The sequence below is a fragment of the Xenopus laevis genome, chromosome 1S (genome assembly GCF_017654675.1).
Source record: "Xenopus laevis strain J_2021 chromosome 1S, Xenopus_laevis_v10.1, whole genome shotgun sequence".
Lineage (NCBI taxonomy): Eukaryota > Metazoa > Chordata > Amphibia > Anura > Pipidae > Xenopus > Xenopus laevis.
The window spans coordinates 4,241,215-4,258,608 of NC_054372.1; positions in this window are offsets into that span (position 1 = coordinate 4,241,215).

Below are 17,394 nucleotides of genomic sequence, written 5' to 3' on the forward strand. Positions count from 1 at the left end.
GTGATACTCAGAGTTCCCTGTATAACTCAGCCTGCAGCCTTGTGCCTTTATATGGTCACAGAACAACCCCTCAGTGACTTCTAATATCCTTATCATTTACAGTAGGGGGTACATTATCCCTTATAATACATGAGTGATACTCAGAGTTCCCTGTATAACTCAGCCTGCAGCCTTGTGCCTTTATATGGTCACAGAACAACCCCTCAGTGACTTCTAATATCCTTATCATTTACAGTAGGGGTACATTATCCCTTATAATACATGAGTGATACTCAGAGTTCCCTGTATAACTCAGCCTGCAGCCTTGTGCCTTTATATAGTCACAGAACAACCCCTCAGTGACTTCTAATATCCTTATCATTTACAGTAGGGGGTACATTATCCCTTATAATACATGAGTGATACTCAGAGTTCCCTTTATAACTCAGCCTGCAGCCTTGTGCCTTTATATGGTCACAGAACAACCCCTCAGTGACTTCTAATATCCTTATCATTTACAGTAGGGGGTATATTATCCCTTATAATACATGAGTGATACTCAGAGTTCCCTGTATAACTCAGCCTGCAGCCTTGTGTCTTTATATGGTCACAGAACAACCCCTCAGTGACTTCTAATATCCTTATCATTTACAGTAGGGGGTACATTATCCCTTATAATACATGAGTGATACTCAGAGTTCCCTGTATAACTCAGCCTGCAGCCTTGTGCCTTTATATGGTCACAGAACAACCCCTCAGTGACTTCTAATATCCTTATCATTTACAGTAGGGGGTACATTATCCCTTATAATACATGAGTGATACTCAGAGTTCCCTGTATAACTCAGCCTGCAGCCTTGTGCCTTTATATGGTCACAGAACAACCCCTCAGTGACTTCTAATATCCTTATCATTTACAGTAGGGGGTACATTATCCCTTATAATACATGAGTGATACTCAGAGTTCCCTGTATAACTCAGCCTGCAGCCTTGTGCCTTTATATGGTCACAGAACAACCCCTCAGTGACTTCTAATATCCTTATCATTTACAGTAGGGGGTACATTATCCCTTATAATACATGAGTGATACTCAGAGTTCCCTGTATAACTCAGCCTGCAGCCTTGTGCCTTTATATGGTCACAGAACTCTACAGTGACTTTTTTTAATAACCAGTAAAAAATACAGACAGAAATTCTGCCTTTACGTTTACAGAGAAAAGCAAACGTAAATTTCATTAATTAATGAAATCTCCATTTCCCTAATAACCAATACATCTGCCTTTCTTTCCAAAGAAGCAATCAATTATTTTCCATGGGAAACTTTCCATTCCTCCATGAAACTGTGACCCCTAAATGATGAGGAAAGTTGATATTTCCCTTTGAATATGAGGAGAGCTCCATCATTCTACTAAAAAGTGTGGAGAGTGACATTATTCTTGTTCATTATTAGTCGTAATTCTAAGACAAGTTACATGAGTTAAGAGAAGGTTCTCCTCCATGCGGAAATATGAGCTCAATGTGAAATAAACGTATATATGTAATTAAAGTACAATAACAGCATCATGGAACTCATTGGTTGCTTCTCAAACTGGTCTACAACACTTGGACCAGAAAGAAGGATCTTCATTACATTACTGGAAGTCAAATTATCTCCCTTAACTTCCAGTATTTCCACGTTTATTTAAATCCTTCATGAAACACCCGTCACTCGGCTGCCAGTAAACATTTTTAAGATGAAAAGGCCTCTTCCCCTTAATGACTATACATAGAAAATCCCTGTTTAGATGTCAAGTTCTGGGATAATTGGATTTTGAGTAAGAAGCAGTTTGGATTTCATTCAACCATCACAAGTCATAGGTCAATCTATCAACAAAATTCCATCTAAAGTAATCATTGCTTCTCCGGCTCAGGCAAAGGTCCACGTCGAACAATAAAAAGCTTTGATTTGGGAATATCTGAAACGGGTCAATGTTTTCCGAAACCACCAGAATTGGACTTACCACCCACCTGAACTTTAAACAATATTCGAGGAAGCGACTGGTTTCAATAAGAGTCTCGGGTCCATCCAGAACCTTTGTTTACAATGGAATCTGTAAAGGAGATGGTCTCCAAGTGAGTAATTCTGGGCAGGATGTGCTTGTGTATCGGCATCGAGGCTGACGAGGCCAAGATATCAATAAGTCAGAGGGGCCCGAGGAAGCATAAAATCATGCTGTTATGATACTCAGTATCTTGTTATAAACAAACTGTTTATTTCCACTGCATTTTTGTTTTGATGTAGAAATTCAAATCATAGATGAGCTCAGCACAGAAACCAATTGTGGCTTTAAATTAAAGACCAAAATGAAATACAGAAGATGCCGGAACCTTGCACTGGGACATTGGATGTGTCTACACAATGGGGATATCGTTACCTTTCTGTGGTTCTACATTAATGCACTGAACAGTATATAACTTCTCTTCTCTACCTTTGACAGCATTTCCTTGAACAGAGATTACTAGTTTCATTTCATTTTTTAAAAAAAACAACCTCCAGTTGGTTGGTTTTTCCTTTTAGATTTTGGGCACTTTCCATCATTTTTCTGTTTGACCTTCTTGAGTTTTTTGTAAATAGAAGGCCAGTTGTGGCCTGTTTCAGTGGAGATACAAAACTCTACTTTTATATTCTTTTATATTCAACTTGCACTCCAACCAATAATTTATACCATGACACAATGTAACTAACGGAGTCACAAACCCAGAACTAGCAGCAATGTCCCAGTTGTGGCTCACTCTTCCTCCTATAACAACCACCTTTCTCTTCGGGAAGAGCCCTCTTCTACTCAGATGCCGACAGGTCTTAACGTGAGAGGACCAAGGAGAGAGTTCTGGACAGGAAAGGGAACTGAACGTTGTAACTGGAACGGAGAACAAGAAGGGTGGTCAAGGGTCAATACCAATCAGGAGAAGCAGCACAGATTGAAGAGACAATAGTGTAACCGGGGTCACAGGCAGGGTCAAAACATACTAATTTCACAGTACAAAGAAGGATCCGAGAGAGTAGTCAGTACACGGGCAAAGGTCAGGAAAGACAGCGGACTAGACAAGGTCAGGAACAGATCATAGACAATAGAAATCGCATCCAAGAACTATTGAAAATAGACCTACATTGGGCAGTGTGTTATTGCCCATGGCCCATTTAAATATTTGAATTTCGCACCAAGCGCAATGATTTCAGAGGCAAAAAGCAGAAGCGGCGTATTTCATTTAGGAATCGGCGCACAATGAGGAGTCATCACAAGTGGCTGGCGTCCCCACTGCACTACCACTGAACCACCAGCTAATCTCACACACAACTTTGTTTACATCGTTTTACTCAAAACATAATCTTTAAAGGCTTCTCAGCTCCTTCCTGGCACTGAGAAGCCTTAAAGAATATTGAGGTTCATCAAAAAAGGAATTCATCTATTAAACGAGCCGGCATAATCAGGACCTTAGTCAATAGATGCTGTACAATTTTATATTTTTTATTATTAAAATGTTCTAATGCCCTTTACCATAGTGTGAACAAAAAAGCCTGATGCTTAGGGGGGCACTTAGTTATAGGCTTTTGCATCAACAAAGGGCTGGATCCAAACACAAGTTTTAGTATAAAGTTCTTCTCTCCAGCTATGGTAAATCTTATTTTCTTGTAACAGTGATTCCTTTCTGTATTATTTTGTTGTTTATTCCAGGTGCTTTACACATGAGCTTTCAGGAGCACACGTTACAATATATATATATATATAATATAATAAGTTTCATGACCGAGCTACGATCCTATAGATGGACACACGCTCTGCAAACTCGGTTTATGTTCATGTCGGATATATACAACTCCGGAGAAACATGGAATTGACATAAACTGAGCGGAAATAAAATGATAGAGATATATATTATTTGTTTGCATGTATATATGTAAATATGCCTATACAGGTCTGTTTGTAGATGGGATATTTGTGTTTATTTGTTTCACTTTCCTCGTGGTTCATATAAAAAGCAGTAACCAGCATGATGACCACCCTGGGATAACTCAGGGCAGGCAGAAACCCCCGTGTGGGGGATCTCACACACAGGGCCGGATTTGTAGAAAGGCCACCAAGGCCGGAGCCTACAGTGGCAGGATTTTAGGGGGCGGCATTCTGCCCAACCACATCCACATTGGTTCAGAAACACTGGGGATGTGCAGGAGATACAATATTTTTTTTGATTTCCCATGCGCCAATCCCTATTGCTCTATTGCCGATGATGAAAATTTGCGCGAAATTTTTCTGTCCCATGTACTTTGCATTTTGCATGCAGTACATTACAGAGGATAGGCTTAATGGGTGAGCACTTCAATGTTTAATCTCACAACGTGTGTCAGTCTCAGTGTATTAAATATTCAATGGTGCTCATAGGGAATGTAATTCCACACAAAATTAGAGTGCTCATCTGGAACCAATAGACCTTTTCAGGTGCCAGGTGCTAAATAGTCTATAAGACCCCCTGCTCAGGGTCAAAATATCATAGAAGTCCAAGGAAACTGTAGCACACTGGTCCAACTTGTAGTGCAAAGAAAGTGCTTTTATTGGCTCAAAGTAGACATCAAACTTTGGTAACATTCGGCCACACTGGGTCCTTTATCAAACATAGGGAATGTAGTCTGCCCTGAACCTTACCAAACTGAAATCCCTACTCTGTGGGGATCGCCTGGGAAATACTAACCCCACTACTTCTCCTTGGTGGAGCACAGGACTGCTCTTGCCCACTAGCCCTGACTATCTTACACAATATTTTACCCTAGTACTATAACAAGATGCCAGACTGTTACTAGCTAACCTTGTTCATGGAGGTCCTTGCAACCCCAACTTTATAAGGAACAGTTAGCTTAAGGTGTGAGCTTCTCCCCTCGAATACTAAGGTTTACCTCTACCTTAGGCCCTCTGGCAGATCCACTTTCTACTATGATGACGTCCAGAAAAGAGAAGTTTCCTTTGATACACTAGGGAACCAGGAACTGAGGCAAAACTCTTGGGCCAATGGGGGGTACTTCCCTCTCCCAGAATATACTGTAGGTGACTGACCAGACACCTACTGAAGAGTAAGGGAAAGTTAACCCCTAAACCTCATTCCAGGGGGTAGGATCATGGTGTGACATAGTAAGATGGGGTAAACCAACTGAGTCAGATATTGTATGTCTAGCAGAGGATCCAAAAATCATACATTCTCTTAATATTTATAATGAATGAAAATGAACCCTCCGTAGGAATAATAATATATTTTAGAGAAATTTTTGTTATTCAATTTCTTACATTAGGAGTATTTATTGTGTTTTTTTGTGCTGGAAGTATTTAATAATGTATGCGGGATGCAAGTCAAACCTTCATTCTGTAATGTTTGCACTACTACACACCAATCGTTTATATAGCTCTGCCTGACCTGCCCATCATTGACATCATCAGGGGAGGTGGAGCAGGTGCAAGAATGTCATAAACCCACCCAACCCACAAGTAAACACGGAAATCCCAAGGGAGGAGAGGACCTGTGCCAACTGAAATGTAGGGAGATTATGTAAAAAATGACAGCATAGGTATTACCCTGTACTAAGCACAATTCAGCAGGAACAGCCCCTAAGTTTGCTCATAGTCTGTACAGAGAGATCCCATAAAACTATGGCAGCATAGGTATTCCCTGTACTAAGCACAATTCAGCAGGAACAGTCCCTAAGTTTGCTCATAGTCTGTACAGAGAGATCCCATAAAACTATGGCAGCATAGGTATTCCCTGTACTAAGCACAATTCAGCAGGAACAGTCCCTAAGTTTTCTCATAGCCTGTACAGAGAGATCCCATAAAACTATGGCAGCATAGGTATTCCCCTGTACTAAGCACAATTCAGCAGGAACAGTCCCCTAAGTTTGCTCATAGTCTGTACAGAGAGATCCCATAAAACTATGGCAGCATAGGTATTCCTCTGTACTAAGCACAATTCAGCAGGAACAGTCCCTAAGTTTGCTCATAGTCTGTACAGAGAGATCCCATAAAACTATGGCAGCATGGGTATTCCCTGTACTAAGCACAATTCAGCAGGAACAGTCCCTACGTTTTCTCATAGCCTGTACAGAGAGATCCCATAAAACTATGGCAGCATAGGTATTCCCTATACTAAGCACAATTCAGCAGGAACAGTCCCTACGTTTTCTCATAGCCTGTACAGAGAGATCCCATAAAACTATGGCAGCATGGGTATTCCCTGTACTAAGCACAATTCAGCAGGAACTGTCCCTACGTTTTCTCATAGTCTGTACAGAGAGATCCCATAAAACTATGGCAGCATAGGTATTCCCTGTAGTAAGCACAATTCAGCAGGAACAGTCCCTAAGTTTGCTCATAGTCTGTACAGAGAGATCCCATAAAACTATGGCAGCATAGGTATCCCCTGTACTAAGCACAATTCAGCAGGAACAGTCCCCTAAGTTTGCTCATAGTCTGTACAGAAAGATCCCATAAAACTATGGCAGCATGGGTATTCCCTGTACTAAGCACAATTCAGCAGGAACAGTCCCTAAGTTTGCTCATAGTCTGTACAGAGAGATTCCATAAAACTATGGCAGCATACTGTAGGTATTCCCTGTACTAAGCACAATTCAGCAGGAACAGTCCCTGTAGTGTCTGTACTAGTATTACTGCACTTTCTCACAGTCTACATAGAAAACAAGGTTCTGTATGTCACTGATACGTAAGAATAACTACTTCTCATTAGCAGCTGTGTACAACATGAAAGAACCAGAAGAAAGTAAAATTAAACAAGTACCTTTAATCCCACAATGTTTTTGTACATTTTGCTGCAATATATCAGTTTTTTCGTGTTGCTGCTCTATTGAAGGGTATTTAAGTGAGTCTAAATGGCAGCAAATCAATCACAGTTTTCTAACAACAATATATTGTGCAAGACTCTGTAATAAATCAGAGAGAAATAAATGAGTATATTTAGAGGGCACATTACTAAATAAATAAATGCAGCGTTTGTGCGACAGCGAGTGCATTTGTCCTTAGTTGGGATTTATACTGCGCATCCCTTGCGTAAAAGTGGGTAAGTACAATAATCTGTAATGAATTTTTCCTTGATTAAAGCGATCTAAGGGTTTCTTATATAGTGGGTGGTCCCTGAATATTTAATTACTTCATATAATATGGTACGGTCAAAAGGCTTTTATCAAACTATAGTCTCTGTTTCTGCTTTGAAGCCAGTGTGTAATTAGTAATGATGAGTCCAAGCATTAGATAGAATTATATCTGGGCTCCATTAGCAGAGTGTGTTTAATTTCACTCTGATTTCCAAACCTCCATGCCTTGCTTTATAACAGCTGAGATTGTAGCTATCTGTATAACAGAACATTCTGTCCCAGTGGCTGCACAGATCCTATCTGATCCCCATTGTAAGCAGCAGTCCTGTCCTGCTTTATGGCAGCTGAGATTCTAGCTATCTGTATAACAGAACATTCTGTCCCAGTGGCTGCACAGATCCTATCTGATCCCCATTGTAAGCAGCAGTCCTGTCCTGCTTTATGGCAGCTGAGATTCTAGCTATCTGTATAACAGAGCATTCTGTCCCAGTGGCTGCACAGATCCTATCTGATCCCCATTGTAAGCAGCAGTCCTGTCCTGCTTTATGGCAGCTGAGATTCTAGCTATCTGTATAACAGAGCATTCTGTCCCAGTGGCTGCACAGATCCTATCTGATCCCCATTGTAAGCAGCAGTCCTGTCCTGCTTTATGGCAGCTGAGATTCTAGCTATCTGTATAACAGAACATTCTGTCCCAGTGGCTGCACAGATCCTATCTGATCCCCAGTGTAAGCAGCAGTCCTGTCCTGCTTTATGGCAGCTGAGATTCTAGCTCTCTGTATAACAGAACATTCTGTCCCAGTGGCTGCACAGATCCTATCTGATCCCCATTGTAAGCAGCAGTCCTGTCCTGCTTTATGGCAGCTGAGATTCTAGCTATCTGTATAACAGAACATTCTGTCCCAGTGGCTGCACAGATCCTATCTGATCCCCATTGTAAGCAGCAGTCCTGTCCTGCTTTATGGCAGCTGAGATTCTAGCTATCTGTATAACAGAGCATTCTGTCCCAGTGGCTGCACAGATCCTATCTGATCCCCATTGTAAGCAGCAGTCCTGTCCTGCTTTATGGCAGCTGAGATTCTAGCTATCTGTATAACAGAACATTCTGTCCCAGTGGCTGCACAGATCCTATCTGATCCCCATTGTAAGCAGCAGTCCTGTCCTGCTTTATGGCAGCTGAGATTCTAGCTATCTGTATAACAGAACATTCTGTCCCAGTGGCTGCACAGATCCTATCTGATCCCCATTGTAAGCAGCAGTCCTGTCCTGCTTTATGGCAGCTGAGATTCTAGCTATCTGTATAACAGAACATTCTGTCCCAGTGGCTGCACAGATCCTATCTGATCAACATTATAAGCAGCAGTCTTGTCCTGCTTTATGGCAGCTGAGATTGTAGCATCCTGTTACAGATGTTGAGGAATAGTTGTGATACTACTTAGTAGCTATACAGACAGTGAATGTACAATTAAATAAGGCTTGCAGGACCACATATCAGATGTAATAATCGAGACACTGGAATGACGGGGCTGAGAGATATATAAATATTTAACACATGAGTTTCTTGGGTTTCACCACATCTCACAGTTGGACAAGCAGAATATGAATGGAAATTTGCAGCAATGCTGCGCGGTGCTGTTGCCACATGTCCTGCCTAGAACTGTGGGACTGACGTGGTGAAAGTGTTCTGGGGGCCACAGGGCTATAGGATCAAATAGCCGTGTCCTAAAAACCAGCCCGTCCACTGATGTAATGTCTGTATTGTGGGAAGTTAAATCTTAGTTATTAGGTAATGACAAGAAATGGCCGGAGACGACTTGTCTCTTTCTTATTCCCTATCAATTACCAACACGTCAGTCTGTTTTATTATCATTCCCACTATTAATGCTGAACGCCGGCCTCCGGCTTTATTTGTACTTTACAATATCTGTCACGACAAAAGAAGAAACGTTTTGCCCGATTTCTTCCTCTTTTAGGTTTAACCCTTTGAGATGCAGGACGGCATTGCTGTAGGTCTTCAGTGTTCGGGGTATAGATTCTTCTTTCTGTGGCACACAAAGGGTTACGGGGCCACCACTTCCTAAAATCATTGTAGTCACTTAAGTATAGTGCAAGGCCCCTACTGCTGATCCCGGTGCTTGAGAGGCTGTGGGGAAATAGGCTCCATGTTCCTTACATGCTGGACTTGTCCTGGAGCCCGGAGATTTTGGATCAGGCTTTTTACCATGATTTACTCCATTTTTGAAGTTTCTTTGCCCAGAGACCCTGCTAGAGCCCTACTAAACATTAAACCTCGAGATCTCACCAATACCCAGTTTCGCTTATTCTCTTTCATAATTCTGGCGGCTGAGAGGACCCTGACGGGGCCTGGAGACAAAGGCAAATTCCTATAGACCCAGTAAAATCGGGATCATGTCCCAGGAAAAAATAACCATCACTTTGTTAGATACTCACCAGAAGTTTCTGTTAACCTGGAGCCCCTGGATTGAGATATGGGCCCGGAGCTCCCAATATGCTTTTGTCTCTATAGTTGCACCCGTTCTTGCTTGGTATCAGTGCAGAAGAGGTATATTACTTTATTTCACTAAAGTATATGTTTAAAGTATATTTATGTTGACATGTAGATTTGTGCTGTCTGATAACAATAACTGTCTGTACACAAATGCTGTTATAAACAATAAAAATGTATTGAAGTAAGTATAGTACAAGGAATTGCCTATTATTTCATGGTCTCTCTCTGTACAGGCTATAAGCATACCATTACAGTATGGCCTCATAGGTATTCCTCTGTACTAAGCACAATTCAGCAGGAACAGTCCCCTAAGTTTGTTCATAGTCTGTACAGAGAGATCCCATAAAACTATGGCAGCATGGGTATTCCCTGTACTAAGCACAATTCAGCAGGAACAGTCCCTAAGTTTGTTCATAGTCTGTACAGAGAGATCCCATAAAACTATGGCAGCACAGGTATTCCCTGTACTAAGCACAATTCAGCAGGAACAGTCCCTAAGTTTGCTCATAGTCTGTACAGAGAGATCCCATAAAACTATGGCAGTATAGGTATTCCCTGTACTAAGCACAATTCAGCAGGAACAGTCCCTAAGTTTGCTCATAGTCTGTACAGAGAGATCCCATAAAACTATGGCAGTATAGGTATTCCCTGTACTAAGCACAATTCAGCAGGAACAGTCCCTAAGTTTGCTCATAGTCTGTACAGAGAGATCCCATAAACATATAAGAGCTCGGTTATTTCCCTGTACTAAGGACAATGCTACACAGAAGTACATAACTGCTGAGTATAAAGAGATGCCATGGGAACACTTTGGGGCAGAAAACACAGTAGCGTTAAAGAAATGATAAATAAAGTCTGCAGAAAGTGATTGAGCGATTGTAGAAAAATGCTGCTCCTTTAATCCTTGATGGATCAATTCCCGCAGGCAGTTTCTCGGGCCCATTCCCACAGTTCCTGAAACAAACGTTATTTTTGCTTCCAGTTTGACTTTAGGCTGATCACTTCCATATGGGACGTGTGCGAGACGCTCGTTGTTAAATCCAAAATAGTCGTTGGAACGAAGCTGGAACTTTCTAAACGATTCCATTTAATCCCCGACTGCATTGGCCGGGGTCGCACGGTGAGATCTGGGGAGGGTTCAGCTGCAGCTACAGATAAGAATCTAAGGGCTCGGCACCTGATTCAACTGTGGGGGAGACACAGAGATAATATGACACATAGCGAAATGACAGTTGCTGTAGGAAACCTTTTTGAGGGCCGACCCCAACAATATCTCACAAAATACATATATATCGACATATCTATCGGGCAAATTAGTAAATGATTTCTCAACAAGGACCACATGGGCATATTGCTGAAGTCTCCCTATGTCCCCGTTATGATCCAGCCCGGGAGCCAAACAATATGAACACCCCTATATGGGCCGAATCAAGTAGAGATCCCCTTGCCAAACCCAAGAGGCAGGTTGAGAAACCCACAAGTTGCCTGGGGCAGCAAAAAAATCGCTCCTCGTAACTTTAGGAGTAGAAATTCCGATATATTAAAGGGGACATATAGCATAAATTTTCACAATGCATCAAACCATGTAAATAATGTAAAATAGAAGAAATCGTTTTTATTTTAATACCTGAATTATTAGCTTGAAAACTGTGCTCAGCCCCTCCCCCATTGCAACTTCCTGTCCAAGACTCTCCAATATCCAATGGCTCTTTCTGCCTAAACTACAGAGCAACAGCCAGTGAGGGAGGAGTGGGCGTGTCTGTGATGTCACACTCAGTCCTTCTCTGCAGATATCTGTTAACCCTTACTGCTTGTTTTCCCTTCCCTGAACTGCTCCTTTCTCTCCCTCTCTGCCCTGTTCCTTTAACCCCGTCTCTGCCCTGTACATTTTCCTCCCTCCTCCTCCCCCCTCCCTTCCCTGCTTGTTCCTTTCTCTTGCCCTGCAAAAACTGGGGGGCAGGAAAGAAAAGCAAACTTCTGTATAAATAAAACATATTCTGCTACTAAAAGTATTTTATTCTTTTCTGGGGCAATGTGTATATTATGTTGTTTTCAAAAAGCAATCAACGTCTCTTCGGTTTTCTTTTGTAACTCCCTGCATATGTTATACAATTCCAGAACATCATCTGGAAATTGTTCCATAACATCAGCATTTATACCATAACAACTCCCTGCACCTAAACATAAATTGTTGCATTTATTCCCTTGCAACTTCCTGCACCTAAACATAAATTGTTCCATAACAGCTGCATTTATACCTTGCAACTCCCTGCAACTAAACATAAATTGTTCCATAACTGCTGCATTTATTCCCTTGCAACTCCCTGCACCTGATCATAAATTGTTCCAGAAAAGCTGTATTTATTCCCTTGTTACTCCCTGCAACCAAACATAAATTGTTCCACTACAGATGCATTTTACCTTGCAACTCCCTGCACCTGATTATAAATTGTTCCATAATAGCTGCATTTCCCCTTGCAACTCCTTGCACCTGATCATAAATTGTTCCAGAACAGCTGCATTTTACCTTGCAACTCTCTGCACCTGATCATAAATTGTTCCAGAATAGCTGCATATATTTCCTTGCAAATTGTCTTGGAACTGCTGCATTTATTCCCTTGCAACTCCCTGCACCTGATCATATATCAATATGCATGAAAACAAACATAGGGCTGCTATTATGGAATATCATACCAGTAAATACTAATGTAGACTATTTGTGTAAGTTTTATAATGTAATAGAGGCAGAGAGTTGCACAGTGTATAACAATATATAATGGACTATAGATTATGTCCAGGTACATGTGTGACTGATGCCTATTTGCTGTGGAACACAGGACAATACTGTTGTACTTTAAAGGGATACTGTCATGGGAAAACATGTTTTTTTCAAAATGCACCAGTTAATAGTGCTGCTCCAGCAGAATTCTGCACTGAAATCCATTTCTCAAAAGAGCAAACAGATTTTTTTATATTCAATTTTAAAATCTGACATGGGGCTAGACATTTTGTCAATTTCCCAGCTGCCCCTGGTCATGTGACTTGTGCCTGCACTTTAGGAGAGAAATGCTTTCTGGCAGGCTGCTGTTTTTCCTTCTCAATGTAACTGAATGTGTCTCAGTGGGACCTGGATTTTACTATTGAGTGCTGTTCTTAGATCTACCAGGCAGCTGTTATCTTGTGTTAGGGAGCTGTTATCTGGTTACTTTCCCATTGTTCTGTTGTTAGGCTGCTGGGGGGAAAAAGGGAGGGGTGATATCACTCCAACTTGCAGTACTGCAGTAAAGAGTAATTGAAGTTTATCAGAGCACAAGTCACATGACTTGGGGCAGCTGGGAAATTGACAAAATGTCTAGCCCCATGTCAGATTTCAAAATTAAATATTAAAGAATCTGTTTGCTCTTTTGAGAAATGGATTTCAGTGCAGAATTCTGCTGGAGCAGCAAAATCCACATCTGTGACCAAATTGGTTAGATATTTTGAAGTCAACCTGTGGGCCAATTGTTTCCATATGTCAAAATATCCCTTTATTTGTGGTCACCTTAAAGGGGTTTGTCTGCACCTGGAACATCTAAGTTGGCCTGGGTGCAGGCACCTGCAGTCTCGGCCTATACATTTAAGCAGGCTGATTTGAAGCCCTGTGTGGCATTACTGATGCCTATTTCCTGTCCTATGTCCTGTCTGCAGGCGCATGGCTCATTGGCAAAGGCACATGTGGGGGACTTTGGCAAAGAAACACAAGAGTCTACATTCTTATGCCAAAATATGTTGTGGGTGCCTTCAACCAGGCCTACGTAGATGTTCCAGGTGCAGACAAGACAGGAGAATAATTCCTGCGTATGGGCTGATTCTGGTCCTGCGTACTTTAGCAGGAAGATTTTCAGCCCATTCGGCATTAGCCTTAGAAGGAAGAGGAACTGCCACATGTCTCTGTGCTCCATACCTCCATGTAGAGCCCTATGCACCCCATAAATACAGTACTACCTCCTGCAGACGTTAAATACAAAAAATGGGTTGTGGGAGCACTCCTAAGGCTAAGTAAAAATGTATTAAAGTACAATGGAAGTGCTACTGACTTAGCCAATGAATCATTGCACATTTCCTGATCCCCGTCTCATAAGTAATTCAGTATATATGCAAGTAAATGTCTCCTGAACCTTGGTTTTAGTCCAGATCCTCCCCCGCCACTAGCTTGCGGCTTTTAAGAGACTACAGACATTACTGCATCCTCCATTGTTGTGCTCTACACCTTGAGTTCAGTTCTTTATTGACCTCTAAGTGCATGCAAACCCTGGGCAGAAGTGCAGAAGAAGTCATCTGTCAAGGGTCATAGTAAGTGACTATATCTCCTTTCGTTGGTGTATTGGCTAAAAGACTGTGTAGCTCACCCTTAAGTGGACTTTCACTGTTTGAATTATTGTGTGTGAGCAGGAATAGGTGTCCTTGTACTGTACCACTGACCTATGTGTACACGAGCAACTCCCTGCAACTCTCGGTACCTTTATAACTGGTTTATAAACAATCACTGCCAGAGGTAAATAAGCAAAAAATAGGTTATCACACTCCTGGGGCAATTCCTCCCATGGAGTAGAGCCTTGTGCATAGGGATTCTCAGCCTGGGGTCTTGTATCTTGGCACCCTGACTGGTCCTCAACAAGTCCTTGCACCACAAGCTCCTAACCCCACTATTTCTCCTCGTTGGAGCAGAAGCTGCTCACTATCTACCATGAGCCTTCCTCTTGCAACTAAAGCATCTATGACAAAACTTACTAGCACTATATTACTCTATCTAACTTTTACCAAAAGTGCAGCCCTGAGCCAGTAACACCACCCAGAGAGGTGAGGTCCCAGGAAAGACCTTGAGCACATGGGACTGTATCCTTTTATAGTTACACATACTACCCCCCTAGTGGGCAAACCATAGCCTAGAGTAAATCGCAGCTGCCTGACCACTTAGGTCTCCAAATACAAAGGGGGAACTGCCTGATTTACTATACGGAAAACTTAGATTCCCTACAACTGTGTTGCAGAACAGAATTTTGCTCTTGTGGCGACAGGAGCTGCTACTATTCAGGATTAAATAAAATGGGAACATTATTCTCAGAATAGTGTAGTTCTGTCTGTTCCGTCTCCAGTATTAATGGTAAGTTTATTTCCCCCACCTGTTTGGTACCTGTTACGTTCAAACATGCATAAATCTCATCTTTGTGTGCAAAGTTAAATGGGAACAAAATGAAAGAAAACAAGCAAAACAAACCATTAAAATTTAAATTCAACTCAGTCATAAAGTTCCCAGAATTTTATGTCTAATTATTTTGGCAATGAAACTCTAATGGCTTGTGAGTAAGGTACATTATCAGCTTTCCCTGTGTTGTCACAGCCCGTGGGAAGGATAAACTGCTTGAAATGCACCAGCCACCAGATCAACTTTTGCTAATGGCAATTAAACTTGATGCCGACAACTATAGCAGTCACTTTCCATTTAGTTTTGTGGGTAGCGCCCTGTGCCAGACCAGCAGCAGCATCAATAACTTGGTATTTACAATGTGATGGGTCACTTTGGCCAACCCAGGAGGCCAGAACTGAAACTCTTCATTGGGCACAACTTTAAAACATTGTGTTACTGGTTCTTGGAGTGAGTGGCCTCTGGGGGTGCAACAGGTATTTGGCGACTTCTGTTTCCATTCTATACGTAGCTGTTTTATGATCTGAGAGATTAATAAGGGAATGAATCAGACACAGTCCCTCTCGTTCCCATGGTCTTTCTCCTGCTGACGGAACTTTCCATAGACGAGATGAAACGGCACCACTGGACATTTTCCGTGAGTTAAATCTCAGTGGCCACGGCTCACACGTATATGTAAGTGTTGTGCTTTACACACTGGCAACAGTTACCCAATGTAACGTGCCATTCCATGCTCTATATGCAAGGGATATGGATTTACGGGAATTTTATAAGCACAACTGAGACCTCTAAAAAAGGGGATTCCATTGACCTGGTTCCTCGTAGCACCTCTGATTTAGGAACTGTTATTTCATTCCAGACTCTGACTTGTTTGGCTTTGTTGGTTCCTGTTGACCTCCTGTTGTTTTAATGGAAATGAACGGAAACCTCAGCATAATTGTTTTTGCACACCCATAACATTATATAAAGTTTTTAAATGTACGCTCAAACAAGGAAAAGAATGGGTCCTAAAACCTGAACATGAATATAACCCTATTTTGACACCACATGTATTATAGGCTGTATATGATTAATACCTTACCATCCACAGGTCCTGAATCCCCTTTGCTAAATAAAAGGGTACTGAGAATTTCTCTCAATGGCAGTGCCTCCACCTAGTGGGATCCGGGGATACACCTACAGGTGTCCCTATTAGGAAATTATAATTAACCACACTGTTTCAGTAAAACAAATAAAATGTTATATATAACTGGCGAAGTGCAGAATAAATGCATTTTTCATATAAATAACCCTGGGGAACCCACGTGATAAGTCCAACCCTGACACAGTCCTTGCCCAGGCACAGTCTCACACTCCACTCCGGGTGGATAAAGAGAATCACAGTCCCTTTCCTCCTAGAGCTCTTAAATTTCCTCAGGAAGCACTACCTGCCCAAATACCTCTCCTGATGGACAGAAGTAGTTGTTCCCACATAGCAGGCACATGGACAACACCTGTCCTCACACAGGGGGCAAATGCTGGGATCTTTCAATACCCTTTCCTCATGCCAAAACTCACTGAGGGCTCACACAGAGCTGGTATAGACATCCACAGCAACTCACAGGATCTTTAATCTTCAGGCCAGCTCCAACGCTCATCTTTCACCAGAGTCCATTACCAGGTACCTCCTTTACCCTCTCTGCTGCCTCCAAGCTCCAAACGATTATCGGGGTCCAATTATCCCCAAGCCCACCAAGGGCATTACCACCAATGTGGATTATCTCCATAGCTTGGGGCCTTTTGCTGCAAGGATCTCCAGCCGAAAAGACTCACTCCATCTTGCAGTGAATAGGAAAATATACTGACCCTGAGAACATGGCAGCTCAGCTTTTTATACTTCTTCCGCAACAGTGTCTCCTTCAGGCCAAATCTGGAATCTGTCAGGACTGCACATGGGACAGAAGACTCACTCCCAGATCCAATTTAGGTCCAACACTTAGCTGGCCACAACTGGGGATTTCCAACCTTGTGGGATTTTCAGGGGAGCTTAACTCTATGGATCCTTACATGAATATGTATGAATTTGAACAAATGTGAGGAAACTATTGCCTTTCTGTGCATAGGGAGAGTCAATAAATATAAAGGGCTGCGATAGAGCCGACTCATAGAGGCTTTGGGACACAAAGTTCTGCATCCCTATACAGTAAGTCTTCCTATATAGACCGACCTATTATTAGCATAGGTATAGGAATCATATATTTTAATATTTTGGAAAGGAGAAAAGAATAAAAACTTTAACTTTCAACGAATGAATGTTTTGAATTTCTCTCTCTCTCTCTCTCTCTCTCTCTCTCTCTCTCTGGAATTCATTGTTCTCTTGCCCTTTTTCTCAAGCTATTAAATATTTACAGTTATATAAATTGCTTCTACTATCATTTAAAAAAAATTCAACAAAAAATATTTTAAGGTAGCGTTGGCAACATTTCCTGTTTGAGAGACTTTCCATCGCTCTACGATTTCACTTTAGTTTTGTCATTCTAAACCCTCAATTTTTCTGTTCCAGAATTAAGAAACATCAATAAGTCAAGCTCAATGCCAAACAAAGGATTTGCTAA